The 12,850-nt window shown below is 42.5% G+C and overlaps 1 non-coding gene across 1 annotated transcript; it reads left to right on the forward strand.

The window, feature by feature from the left end:
• Positions 1–12,418: 12,418 nt before the first annotated feature.
• On the forward strand, positions 12,419–12,500 carry trnan-guu (transfer RNA asparagine (anticodon GUU)). Its single transcript has one exon. It is a non-coding gene; the product is annotated as a tRNA-Asn (tRNA).
• The last annotated feature ends 350 nt before the right edge of the window (positions 12,501–12,850 follow it).

Raw genomic sequence — 12,850 nt, forward strand, 5'->3', positions numbered from 1 at the left:
GGTGCAACGTCATAATTTGCACTTTGCACTAACAGTTGATAGGGCGGCTGGGCAAAAGTGAAATCAAAAAACCAAGGCTCGAAGGCGACTTGAAGTACGAATTCTCACATGCCAGTATGAACACAAGCTATGAAGCGAAGATCATACCCCAAACACTCTTGCATTTCCAACACTAAACCATCTGAGAGTCACTCATATCCAACTACATCCCACTTTGCTCTCCGATTTTGAAGCAGCAAAGAGTTTCAAGAATATCACCTACTCATTCCCTCTCCTTGTTCGCGGGACTTTGCTGTTTATCACTTCCGCTTGGACTGAGCTGTGTCAATCGGCAGATTATTCATCTATTTCCATCCACCTGCAGGTAGTGTGAGGGGAGGCAAGCGCGAATACGTTCTAAAGCTCTCTCACATCGGCACAACCAGGTCCCTCAAGTGTTGGAAATCAGCAAGTTTGATTGGGAACTTCCTCCCAATATCATTTATCTGAGAGAGCGACAAAGATGTTGTGGTAGTGGGACATATATAGAAATGTACTCCGGATACTCTTCCTTCAGGTAAATTCATGTGAGGGCATTTATGTGCACACTGTTTGGCGTTCAGAATCCATCTTCACACAGCAATCCTGCAGAGAACTTTTTCTAATATCGACATCTGTTTCTTTGCTGCAATCTGGCAGCATTTAGCATCTGAGCCCCAACTGTCCGAGATGAAGAGAATCCGAGTAAAACCCTCACTCACTGAGAGCCATTCCCACAGCCCTGAACCGCAGGCTGCAGATAATCTGATGGGGAAGGAGGGTTAAAGATGAGACATTGTTTCACCCTCAGCCACTCTGTCCCAGAAACAGGAGGAGGGACAGCATCAATGAGTGGCGTCACTCACGCAACAGCAGAAACCGTTCAGCCCATCGAGTCCACTGCGACTCTGCGTCGCTTGTAAATCTCTGTGGTTATTCATAATTGGTGATGTATGTCCTAATAATGCGAAACTGTGTATGTGTCGTAATGCTGTCTCCAACAAGATGATCCAATTGCCATTCATGGCTTTTCATTTCACAGGGAGGACATTGCTGTGTGAAACAGCTTGGGGAATAAATGCAGAGCGTCATGTGCACAGAGCACTCTGCAACTGATATGTCTTACCGACACCAGTTTATTCCCAGATCTGGCAAGTAATTTTGCTAATCTATTCAGAGAAGACAGATAGAGAACAGGAAAAGTTTCCAGATATTCACAAGCGTGTTTCCTCACCTGTGTAAATTTGGCAGGTGTATCAGCATGAGATATTCATTTCAGATACATTGAGAGAAAGGAAGTGGAAATTGAAACAACATGCAATACGTTGAATGAAGCTATATTATAGAGGAACACTGGCGGGGCAGTACACACGCTGAAACCTGGAATTGTCCACGAACAGAGGATGTTTTCCGTCCATTAATTTCTGGGTTATGAGCCCAGTGTGCTCCCGCTGGGTTGCTCTGTTATCGCTTCCTACAGCAGTTTCCCGCGATCTTCAGTTTTTAATCTGGCATGTGCCATGTGCCTCAGAGGATGATTTCAAGAAGGACTTCACTATTATCGTGTGATACACTATGGCGCAGATGTGTCCCGGCTGTGTCAACATAACCTGTGAGCAACTTCCCACATTCTGTTGGTTTAACTGTGATTTCATTCAGAATCACGAAATAGTGCAAAGTGAGGCCATACAGCCCACCTTCGCTGTGCTGGCACCAAACAATAAGGAAATGTCAGTGTCGTTCGTTTGATTGATTTTATTTGATTGATTGTCACATGCACCTGAGTGCAGTGAAAGCCTTTGCAATTGGTAAAGGCAGATCATTATAATCAAGTACATGTAGAACACAGCATGTAAAAAACAAGGCATTCAGGTTACTCCGCACAGGACATGCGCTCAGCAAGATCCACATTAACAGGATCAGCATCATTTGGAGTTAGAGAATCCATTCCCCAGTCTACTAACCGCCTACAAGAAGCAGCTGGTGTGTGTCTTGAAGATTCAGTATCTTGATCTGAACTCGATCTCATCGAAATCATACTTTCTGAGTCAAAAATGGGACCGGATGCAAAGCTTCAGGGCTCAAGTGTCACTTCTCGCACGTACATCACCCACTCGATATATCACACCCAAGACCAACGAGCCATAACCGCACCTTAAGTGTGATCTATAAATCAGGTGAGTCTCTTTGTTTAAAAAATGCTTTTTCTTTTGTTTCGAAATGAAGGCAGCACTGAGTTTTTAAAAATAGCTCCTTGTCATTCTGCCTCCCGTTTCCCAGGAGGCTGCGCCAGCCCTTCCCCCGCTGGCAGCTGGACAAACTCATCGTCTATTGGCAATCAGTGTTGTGGGAGAGCAAGATGAATGCGCTCTTCAGCTCCCTATCAAACACCGGCTTCTGCAGCGGGGTAGGGGGCTCGTTGGAGTGGGAGTTATGGACATTCTGGAAAGCTGTACAAAAGGGAGATCTTGCATGCACAGGATCTCATATTCTTTTCAGAACCTTGTCCAAATAATTCCATCTGAGACAGATAGAAAAGTGCAGAAATGCTGGGAAAGAGAGAATCTCTCCCAGTAATCGGGAACAGTGTCTGGGTACTTCTCGAATTCACAACAGACAGTCTCGACCAGTGCATATTTCCATCATTTACAATCTTGGTCTGTGTGACAACAAAATTAGGAACCAGGAACTGTTTATTTTGCTTCTTAAAACAGGCAGGAAAACTTTGCAGAGCATAGATACCTGCTGTTAGTGAAATGATGAATAGCAGAGTACAGTGCACAGAGTATGGTCTGTCCTCTGTTTTATGGGACCAGCACTCTCCAACTGTGACCCTTTGCTCACATGATTTGAACTCAAACAAATAAATGACTCATTGACAAAACTTGTTGAATCGGATTCTTTGAGGAATTGAAGGCGATGGAATGAAATCCCCTTGAATGCGGGAATGTTACATTATCTTAGAGGGAATTGTTTTCCAAATTCGAGGAGAGTGCGCAGTGCTCCTTCCAATGGTCAATACCAGGATAAATAGATTGAATCTGTGTGGGGTGTTATTGTAGGGAGCCCTGTTGATTAGACACACTTCATCTTTTGTAGAATGGTGCAAAAGCACGGAACCTTTGCGTCGAGGGGACAACTTCAAAATCGTTAATGAGACAAAATACACAAATGAGCGAAACAACACAGCAACCACAGAAACTGGTATTACATAATGGAGCAAACTCCTCTGCCAATGTAACTCCTCTGCACCCGTTGTGGCCTCTTCTATATTGGGGAGACAGGCCGCCTACATGCGGAACGTTTCAGAGGACACCTCTGGGACACCCGGACCAACCAACCCAACCACCCCGTGGCTCAACACTTCAACTCCCCCTCCCACTCCACCAAGAACATGCAGGTCCTTTGACTCCTCCATCCCCAGATCACAGCAACACGACGTTTGGAGGAAGAGCGCCTCCTCTTCAGCCTAGGAACCCTGCAACCACAAGGGATGAACTCAGATTTCTCCAGTTTCCTCATTTCCCCTCCCCCACTTTGTCTCAGTCAAATCCCTCGAACTCAGGACCGCCTTCCAAACCTGCAATCTTCTTCTTGACCTCTCCGCCCCCACCCGACTCTGGCCTATCACCATCACCTTGACCTCCTTCGACCTATTGCATTTCCAAGTCCCCAAGTCCCTCCCCCCTACCTTTTGTCTTAGCCTGCTGGACACACTTTCCTCATTTTACAGAAAATTATTAACTTACAACTATTTACACTCCTTTCTCTAAACCTGTCTTTAATCTTCTTCTCTACAATACTGGTCTGAAGAGCCTTCCCCAACCCGGACCCCATTAATATTTACAAAATATTCAAATATAAGAACCAGCCAGTTGTCGAATCTTCTCGTTGTATCTTCCTCTGTAGATTTTCTCTCCAGGTCAGTGTCGACGCTTTTTTCTATGTAATCTCTTTCTCCAGATAGTCACCTCTCGTAGATCTTACTAGCATCCGACATCTGTTGGACTTTTAGCTGCTCTCTTTGCTGTTTTTTGCCACTCTGGTTAACTGTTCAACATGTCTGATATTTGTTCCACAAACAGTCGGATCGTTTCACTGATTTTAATATTGTTAAACCTTGATTGGGGCATAATTTAAACTGATTCGGCGAATTCGAATTTTTTTTTAATCCATGTAACAATGCTGTTAGTTTTTTCGACCAAATGTTGTGTTTTTACCTTGTTCTGGACTCCTTGTGCTAGCCATAAATTTCAGCACCCTTTAAAGTACATATCCCACGACTTCATAGCACTGGGTTTTGCCAAGACAGTCTATTACGCTCAACATCGCTCTCTGTCAATCTCATGAGACTGAGATTTGAACAATCTCTAGTCTAATTTATTCAAACGACCCTGATCTCATAACCTCAGATTTAACACGCCCCCTTATGTATGTCTTATCATATTAATTGATTCCTCACTGTGTTACTTCAGCACACGTTGAGAAGAAATTAAAACTGAATACAACTTTCACCTCTGTGACTGCAAATGGACTCAATGTTGCTGCAGCCAACCGATTCAGCTGTCAGTGAAATAGCCCACATCTTTCCTGAACCGCAATGAGATTGCATAGCATAGTGAGAAATTTTCATGCGTTGAATTAGACCCAACATCATTTGTGAGGACGAAATTTACTGGGATATAAAGATATGATGAGATACATGGGGGTTGGGGATTGGAATATAGTCAGGAAGGATATGGTGAGAGTTCCCTTGATACAAAATCGTTCGAGACAACGGAAATTAGATTTACTGGGAGATAAAGCCAAGAGATAAGAAATTAAGGAGTTTAATGGGATGGTGGGATAGATGAAGAATAAGCGGAAAAAATCAGGGATGACTGAGCCGTATCCTAATGGAGGTTTTTCAGCTGATGTGAGGTTGAGGTAAGGGTAAATAGGAGGGAAATTCCCTCATTGAGGTGAGTGTATAACTAAAGGCTAGAGCTTCAAAACCAGAGAGGAACGACAAAGAAGTTTACAGCAGGTACTTTCTATTCTGAGAGTTATTGAAATCGGAGATGATTTTACAGAAAGAAAAAAAAATTAGAGGCTGTTTCCAGAATATTTGAAAAGCCACATGCGGACACACAAGGAGCGAATTTAACAGGGACAGGGATTCTGCGCTGCTTGGATGGGGATGCAAAAGTGGCACACTCACGAATTGTTTAGCTTTCATTGGAAAGAAATTGCATAACAACTGCAACTGAAGAAGTTAAGTATAAGAAGAGCTGGTGGTGTTGAAAGGTGTCGCGGCTGGTTCTGTGTGAACTACTACAAATTGTAAATATACTGATCTGTTTGTTATAGCTTTACAGTAAACGGAAGCCAGTTAGCTCACTCCGCTGGCTAACTGGTTTATGGTATAGAGTGAGACTAACAATGTGGGATTAATTGTCACACTGTCTCAGGTTGCCATAAGGATCATCATCTCTCCTACCCACCTGATCTGTAATACAATGGTGATTCTAATGAGTAGGAATGACCCTGTAGATGTCAAGCATCATCATCATTGCCATCTGTTGCCTTGAACATTTGGTCACAATGACCAGGAACGGAACTGAGTCCATTTAATACTCACTGATCTCCGCACGAAAAACCCAGCAAAAAGACTCGTCCTGATTCCTGTCTGAACGCTCTGTTCTGCACAACAGCAAAACAATTTGTTCTGACTTTCCCAGATTAATGAACAACATTCAATCTACCCAAAGAGATAAATCTAATTCCTTTCGAACAGTTTAATGAGCTGTGCGAGTTTGCAAGAAATGGGATAATATGAAACGAGTTTAACAGCCTTTCCAAGAATGGTACATAGTGGAGGGTCAAAGATTTGAAAAATGTCATCATGCTAAAACATTACCTCTGTTTCTTGATCCACAGATGGATAATCGCCTGTGGAATATGGACAGCTTTCCTGCTGATAATTGACACAGTTCCCAAATACAGTATAATCCCACAAATCAGAAACTGGAGGTTTACAATAAATGCTGCTTTATTAGAGGTTATTTTTCAAATTCACTTCAGTCTGTTACACCAATGATCCCTGATCAACATCAGGAAAAGCAGCTTCAGATAATAATTGAAATTACAGCTGCAGCATTTCACACGAATTTAAGTGCTGATGAATTGTTCCACGGGAGCAGCAAAGCGCAAACCTGTAACGTGCGCTATTCGTACCTCTGGGACGTTCGACCAACCTGTTCTAGTTTTGTTGCAATCCTGAAATTAAAGTTAAGGCAGAGGAGGAGCAACTGACCTGTGACTATTGGAACACCAGGCTCAGGAAGGGGACAGAGAAAAATGTTTTGCAAATTTGACTTGATTAAAAGCTGCATTTCCGTGGGTCACTTCCCTGTTTACAGACACTGTCACAGGGCTTTGCATTCGGTTGGCTTCAGTTGGAATGGGTGGAGAGGACGTTGGCGAGTTGAAGGCTTGTGCTTGGGGGAGGGGAAATGAGGTAACTGTTCAAATTCACATTTATCCCGTGTGGTGTTAGGGTCCCAATCCGGAATGTGGTAGAATCAGGGAGTGCGTGGTTCACGGAAAATGAGGTTGAAGTTTGTGGATGGGAGATGCCCAGAGGTGATGAGATTGTGAATGGTCTGCGAGATGATGATTTGTTGAGGGGATGAGAGGTTGTGATCGGGGTCAGTAGGAGGAGGTGCCTGCGAGTTGGCACCTGGCTTCAGCTTTGTTCCTCTGCCCGACTCACAAGTCTAATTCCTGATGAATGGCTTATGCCTAAATCGTCCATTCTCCTGCTCCTCGGATGTTGCCTGACCTACTGTACTTTTCCAGTACAACACTCTCCACTCATTCATTATTACTGTCTCATTTCACACTCCCAGGTCCATGCTGTCGGTTTGATTCTACTGAGCACTGTTCTCATGAACTGCGACAAAATCTGCCAATCTGAAACAAAAACAGAAATTGCTGTAAAATCACATGTGTGCTGGCAGCATCTGTGCAGATGAATCACAGTTAACGTTTCACATCCATTGGGTCCGTCTCTCCACAGATGCTGCCAGACATCCTGAAATATTCCAGCAACATCTGGTTTTGTTTGATTTTCAACATCAGCAATTTTTTTCACTTTTGTTTTCTTATTTTCTGCCAATATGATTTGGCTAAAGATTACGTTAAATGTTTTAAATATGACTGTGATGGAACGGCCAGATTCCACCAGCCGACTACTTTTATTTGGTTCACGTGACCAATGCCTTTCCACTTGGTCACCGCGCCCTACAGCTGCATTTCATATAAATTGACAAAATTTTGGCATTCTCTCGGATTGGCAATCAGGAGCGAGATTGATTGAAATTATTGAAAACTTTAGATAAACCGATAAAATACGGGATATAAAACGGGAAACTGAAAGGGAAAGGGAGAACAGCGAATGATAGTTTTTTGACAAAACTGAAATATAATTGCTCAAGATTCAGAAAGTGCTTTCATCCACAAACATACCATAATATGGAATGTAATGTTTGGGGCAACCAATGCAAGCAGATTGCAATATCTTAGTTATAAAGTCTTGCTGCAACTGTTTCGGTTATAATGAACACACACATGGGATTCATGGCTGTAATGATCTCCTACAATGGAAAAGGAAATCCTTGCCTTCGAGGATGCGTGGGGAATGTTGACTGATTCATCCCAGTAATGGCAGAACTGTCCTCACTTCAATCTGTTACACCAATGATCCCTGATCAACATCAGCAAAAGCAGCTTCAGATAATAATTGAAATTACAGCTGCAGCATTTCACACGAATTTAAGTGCTGATGAATTGTTCCACGGGAGCAGCAGAGCGCCAACCTGTAACGTGCGCTATTCGTACCTCTGGGACGATCGACCAACCTGTTCTAGTTTTGTTGCAATCCTGAAATTAAAGTTAAGGCAGAGGAGGAGCAACTGACCTGTGACTATTGGAACACCAGGCTCAGGAAGGGGACAGAGAAAAATGTTTTGCAAATTTGACTTGATTAAAAGCTGCATTTCCGTGGGTCACTTCCCTGTTTACAGACACTGTCACAGGGCTTTGCATTCGGTTGGCTTCAGTTGGAATGGGTGGAGAGGGCGTTGGCGAGTTGAAGGCTTGTGCTTGGGGGAGGGGAAATGAGGTAACTGTTCAAATTCACATTTATCCCGTGTGGTGTTAGGGTCCCAATCCGGAATGTGGTAGAATCAGGGAGTGCGTGGTTCACGGACAATGAGGTTGAAGTTTGTGGATGGGAGATGCCCAGAGGTGATGAGATTGTGAATGGTCTGCGAGATGATGATTTGTTGAGGGGATGAGAGGTTGTGATCGGGGTCAGTAGGAGGAGGTGCCTGCGAGTTGGCACCTGGCTTCAGCTTTGTTCCTCTGCCCGACTCACAAGCCTTATTCCTGATGAATGGCTTCTGCCTAAATCGTCCATTCTCCTGCTCCTCGGATGTTGCCTGACCTACTGTACTTTTCCAGTACAACACTCTCCACTCATTCATTATTACTGTCTCATTTCACACTCCCAGGTCCATGCTGTCTGTTTGATTCTACTGAGCACTGTTCTCATGAACTGCGACAAAATCTGCCAATCTGAAACAAAAACAGAAATTGCTGTAAAATCACATGTGTGCTGGCAGCATCTGTGCAGATGAATCACAGTTAACGTTTCACATCCATTGGGTCCGTCTCTCCACAGATGCTGCCAGACGTCCTGAAATATTCCAGCAACATCTGGTTTTGTTTGATTTTCAACATCAGCAAATTTTTTCATTTTTGTTTTCTTATTTTCTGCCAATATGATTTGGCTAAAGATTACGTTAAATGTTTTAAATATGGCTGTGATGGAACGGCCAGATTCCACCAGCCGACTACTTTTATTTGGTTCACGTGACCAATGCCTTTCCACTTGGTCACCGCGCCCTACAGCTGCATTTCATATAAATTGACAAAATTTTGGCATTCTCTCGGATTGGCAATCAGGAGCGAGATTGATTGAAATTATTGAAAACTTTAGATAAACCGATAAAATACGGGATATAAAACGGGAAACTGGAAGGCAAAGGGAGAACAGCGAATGATAGTTTTTTGACAAAACTGAAATATAATTGCTCAAGATTCAGAAAGTGCTTTCATCCACAAACATACCATAATATGGAATGTAATGTTTGGGGCAACCAATGCAAGCAGATTGCAAAATCTTAGTTATAAAGTCTTGCTGCAACTGTTTCGGTTATAATGAACACACACATGGGATTCAGGGCTGTAATGATCTCCTACAATGGAAAAGGAAATCCTTGCCTTCGAGGATACGTGGGGAATGTTGACTGATTCATCCCAGTAATGGCAGGACTCTCCTCTGGAAGCGTATGAGTTAAATCTTTCAATGTTCCATGGAGTTTCGAATGAGTGGTGAAGGGAATGTCTCCATTCACAAATTAATCGTTCAGTAGAATTAAGTATAGGGACCCATGAAATGATGAAAAAATTGAACAAGAACACGGACATACGATACACAATAGCTACGAGAATTACTATGTGAAAACTGTTGATTTCAGATCCACAGTGACCTTTGGTGATGGCATTTACTGTCCAGAACCAGTGTGCACTGGAATGACGGGAGACACACTATGAAGTATTTGAACTTCAGTCGCCTTTAGAAATAGCTGAGACTGACTCAGGGCACGGGGATTGAGATGTTGGCCTTTCAAACCTTTCAGCCATTCCGTGGAAGAATAAAGGAAGTGATAGAAACTTTTCGTCTCCATGGAGACGATGTTCATGAACTGGATAGATAGTAATTTACCTTATTGGAGTTTATAAATCGAGGCGTCATATTTAAAAAGCAATGAGTTCATCGTGTAACTGTAAAATCTTTTTGTCACACTCAGTGGGAACATTGTGTGTAATCCTTGTCGTCATTCTCCACCAAAAACATGTAAAGAAGTTAGAAAGGGCACAGACGCTGTTTCCTGGATAGCAAGATATTAGAAAGCCAAGTGACGTTGTTTACTGAGACATAAAAATATCAGAAAGGATACAAACGGGATGATAGAAAGAATGAAGGAGTTTATTCACGAGATTTGGAAATGCTGGATGCACAAACACGCAGGTTTGATCTAAACAAATGAGATTTTCACATAACGCGAGGTTTGAATGAGTAAATCGGGGAAAGTCCCTCTTTCGAGTGAATCAATAACTTTCGTTAGAGCTTCAAAACCATTAGTGAATGATTAAGATAAGTTTGGATGGGAGTTTCTTCCACTCAATAGAGTTATTTAAATCGTGAACGACTTTACAGAAATAAAACGTAGAAGCTGACTTCAGAGTGTTTTAAAAGATACACGAACAAACGTACAAGGAGAGAATTTACCATTGAGTGAAAGTCAGTGTCGTTGTGTAACAATTTCGAATTTGTTGACTTCAGACACAAAGACATTTCATGAACATGTACAACTGAATAAGACTGAGTATAACAAGTTCATAGATTGGTAAGGTGTGGCGTATTATTCAAGGTGAAACTCTGTAAATGGAGCTGATGTCCTAAAATAACTGCAGACAGAAATTATATCCTAATGAGCAGGAAATGAATCATCACTTGGAGAGGGAACACCCACTTTAAAGATTTGACCACATTCACATGATGTTATGTATATTTCGTACATTCTTAACTCCACCCAAGAAATCCACCAAGAAGACTCTGTCCTTTTGTATTGTTAACCCCCTGTACTGCTCTGCAGCACTTTTTTGAAGATAAAATATGCTCAGACCAAAATTCAATTCAATACAATATTCAAACGGTCGTATGTGATTTCTTTTTTTATTATTATTGCAACAACCTTTGTGAGTTTGTAACAAACTGTGTAACATGAAACCAGTTCAACATCTATTTTCCCGGAATTTAAAGCAGTGCTCATGGGAAACGTGATCCACCTGCTAAAAAAAATCACCTTAGGCTCTCTCTCTCCACATATGTCTCTTCACGTTTTAGATACTTGCAGTATGTTTGTAGATCAAGGAGTCATTATCCAGAAAAGGTTGTTTCTCAATCCACAAACAAGGGTATTTTCCCAACAACTTGGCTTTGCTCAATATCACCTTCTGTCCGTATCCCGCAACACGACGACAAATTGAAGTTGCTCCATGTGAGACTCAAACTTCAAACTTCGGCACAGCACACACCACTAAACTGAAACAGAGATACCGTGCACTGGTCACCTTCAGCACAGGAGCAACACATTAATGCTTACCTCCACAATCCTGGTTTTACCTTAACATTTGGGAAACCGACTTTCTCTGATTACATGGCTAGTAACGGGGATTATATGATCATCTTCACCAGTGATTCTGTCCCCGCGTGAGGAAAGTGGTGAGGTCCTCATTGTAAAGATGGGTAGATTGATGATATGTACAATTTCATCTTTTGCCTTCACTAACCAATGAGCTTTTTATTTTGTTTTGCATCTGTAGAAATCTTAAAATCTTCATCTTGAACAGACTCAATGACAGATCTCCATTGTGTCTCTGGCATCGAATTTCATAGTGTAAACTCCCTCTGAATCCTTCCACCGCAGTCCGCTGTTTGGGAAGTGTTCCTGTTGTGGGATATGCACATCCCCGTCTGTCACCTGCTGCTCCCAGGATGCGCTCTGGCACTGCACTAACTTTCCTTCTGACACTTGCTCACTGTGTTGCTGTGATCATACGGTGACTTGGTGTCGCACGGCCCAGGAAAATGATACAGATCAAGGTTTTTGCATTGTTGAGTTCAATTGTCAGTTTAGCCTTATTTTGGATTTTGAAATTGTCTGTCCTGTACACAAGTGAGTGTCAAAAACATCTGAGCGGAAGTTAGGTGTTCCGAATAATGACATTGAGCACTATGCACTCTCCTCCAGTCTGGAAAACAATTCCTCACAGGCAATTTAATTGACAATTTACAGCAGGTGCAGGAGTAGGCCATTCTGCCTTCGAGCCAGCACCACCATTCATTATGATCATGGCTGAACATCCTCAATCTGTATCCTGTTCCTGCCTTATCCCGATAACCCTTGACTCCACGATCCTTAAGAGCTCTGTCCAACTCTTTATTGAAAGAACACCTCCTGCTGTCTCGGGTTCTTCATTCCGTTGACTTCAAGTCTTCACAGAATTCAACAGACCTTGTTACATATTCATTTACTCACATTTGTTCAGATCATTATGTGCATAGTGTGACAGTGGGAGTGCACTTGCCCCACAACCCAGGGGTCAGATCATAGTCTTGGAACCGTACTTTGTTATTTCTCATTTCACCAACACCAGGGAGATCTGCTGCTCTGCTTGATTTATGAAATTCAATTATTCATAAGGTCATAGCGTTTGATACATCTGTGACGAGGTGGCCGAGAGGTTAAGGCGATGGACTGTTAATTCATTGTGCTCTGCACGCGTGGGTTCGAATCCCACTCTCGTCGTTGTCATCACCAGCTTTCAATGGTGCGGTTTTCAGATGATCACAGCTGTTGTATGGAAACTGGGGTTCTGATAGTTATTTTATCTGCATTGACGCTATGACAAAAATCTCAAAGAATCGTTTGAGCCTGTTGAATAAATTACATTGCAATGTCGGTTGCATTGGGATAATGAAAAGGAGCGCGATATTCTTTTTCAAGTCAAGTTGCTGTGAACATTTTTTTCATCTGAAAGACATCCAGGAAAATCAAATAACGAGAGTTGCGATGTACATGTTATGCAAAGGGATTCTTAATGAATGTTTTGTCAGATGAAATCTGGAGGACGTTGAGGAGAAGTAATTCATCCTGGT

Source organism: Chiloscyllium punctatum, chromosome 50, assembly GCF_047496795.1.
Source record: "Chiloscyllium punctatum isolate Juve2018m chromosome 50, sChiPun1.3, whole genome shotgun sequence".
NCBI lineage: Eukaryota > Metazoa > Chordata > Chondrichthyes > Orectolobiformes > Hemiscylliidae > Chiloscyllium > Chiloscyllium punctatum.